The following is a 1,881-nucleotide window of genomic DNA, read 5'->3' as shown; positions in this document are numbered from 1 at the left end:
CCAAGGAGGTCGGTTTCCTTGTTGTCCCACAAGCATGACCTTTTGCACACAGTCCCTATTGTTAAAGACCTTCTGAGCTATTTCTAATAATTTGGATAAATTTTCTCCCTCAAAACCTTCCAATCTCTGTAACTTCTTTCTAATGTCAGGGGCCAACTGACTAATAAAGGCCAAATTAATGGCTCTTCTATTGTTGGGGTCCTCCGGGTCAATAGGTGTATATAGGCGGTAAGACTCTAATAGTCTTTCCAAAAATGCTGCAGGTGACTCGTCCTTAGTCTGAATTACTTCACTTACCTTGGACAGATTTATTGGTCTACGTGCAGCAGCCCGGAGTCCCTGTAGCAGAAACTGGCGATACCTTAGGAGAGCCTCCTTACCTTGATCCGTATTTGGATCCCACTGGGGACGTTGAGTCGGAAACACAGCCTGTAACCTGGTTAAGTCTGCTGTAGGCTGCCCATTTGGGTCTGTTACTCCTCTAGCCGCCTCCCGCAAAATTCTTTCCTTTTCTTCAGTAGTGAATAAGACCTGTAAGAGCTGTTGGCAATCATCCCAAGTGGGCTGATGGGTAAAGAAAATAGACTCTAAAAGGGAGGTTAGTCCTTGTGGTTTCTCTGAAAAGGATGGCGTTTGCAATTTCCAATTATATAAATCACTAGTACTGAATGGCGAGTAGATGACAGTAGGCTCACCGCCACCTCCTGCAATCACCTTCAATGGGGCTTGAACAGATACTGGCTCTTTTCAGGGAGGTTGAATCAGGGGAAGGTGGCCTATGACCCCTAGACCGGGTTACAGGAGGTCCCGGTCCCTCCGGAGGAGGACGTCTACCCCCATTTCCATTATAGGGTGGCGGATACCAGTCATCCTCCGAGGGAAGTCCCTGCAACACCGGTGGGGGCTTCTTAAAACCCTGGGATATGGCTGCCATTACAGTAACGGGTGCACGACTGCAATTCTGTAAGTATTTAGGGGCATCAGAAACAACATCAATCCAAACATCAACATAAGGAATTTGGTCAGGATGCCCAGGGTTTCCATAAATCACACCTCGAACCCGGAATGCAGTCTGCATGTTAAATGATCCCTCGGAGGGCCATCCTACTCCGAAGGTCGGCCAATCTAATTGACAAAAGCGCTGCAAATCAAAAGGGGTTACTGAAGCACCATAGGCCCTTGCCCTACGACGAAAATCTTTAAAGTTGTTAAGCATGCACTGTAACGGAGTTAGTTTGCCCTGTGATTGTCCCATAGTTCCACAATAAAGCACATGAAGCAAAACAAAACAAGACAGACACAGACTAACAAACCAGAACAGGACTGAGAAAACTGTCGTCACAGTCTCAGTCGACCGCCGACTTACTTGTCGCGTCCGACGTCCGCACGGTCCCTGGGCCCCCTACCAGAAACTGCCTCAGCACTCCCAGGATCGTGCTCCGCAAAGTGAGAAACCACAGGCGGCGGGCTAGGGCAAGTGCCCTAGAGGCCTCCCCAACCGCAAATGCTCCAACGCCCCGGTGCACTGATCAATTTTCCCACAACGAGAAGATCTCGCTGGGGCCTCCAAATGTTGTGTCCAGAATAACCAGACCCAACTTGAGTGCTCTTAACCAGGAGACAGTTTATTAGCCGGCGGCTGTCCTTGCAAAGGAGCAGCCTCGAAATGCCAAGATACAAGGTTTTTAAGCCCTAAATCCTATTCCTCATTCTGTCTTAAACACAAAGGTCCATCTTTCTCCTATTCACTACCTGTCAACCCACTGGTCAGGTGTGCAAGCGGGAAGTACAGAAGCAGAAAGCTTGTGTTAGAATGTTATGTTCCTATGGGTGATTGCCTATGTTCCCATGGACAATAGCCGGTGTTCCCATGGGCGATGG

At 48.6% G+C, this 1,881-nt stretch overlaps 1 long non-coding RNA gene across 2 annotated transcripts; it reads right to left on the bottom strand.

Moving 5' to 3' along the window:
* Nucleotides 1–282: 282 nt before the first annotated feature.
* Nucleotides 283–1,581, bottom strand: LOC105311241. Of its 2 annotated transcripts, none has more exons than XR_002778818.1 (2): nt 1,367–1,581; nt 283–540 (listed from the first exon to the last, which is right to left on the bottom strand). It is a non-coding gene; the product is annotated as an uncharacterized LOC105311241 (long non-coding RNA). The 2 variants fall into 2 exon arrangements; XR_897646.2 differs by lacking the exon at nt 1,367–1,581 and adding an exon at nt 1,054–1,293.
* Nucleotides 1,582–1,881: the final 300 nt, after the last annotated feature.

This window comes from Pteropus vampyrus, unplaced genomic scaffold, assembly GCF_000151845.1.
Source record: "Pteropus vampyrus isolate Shadow unplaced genomic scaffold, Pvam_2.0 Scaffold1000002510, whole genome shotgun sequence".
In the NCBI taxonomy this organism is placed as follows: domain Eukaryota; kingdom Metazoa; phylum Chordata; class Mammalia; order Chiroptera; family Pteropodidae; genus Pteropus; species Pteropus vampyrus.
The sequence above is the reverse complement of the archived record's forward strand: the minus strand, read 5'-3'. Positions and strand labels throughout refer to the sequence as shown.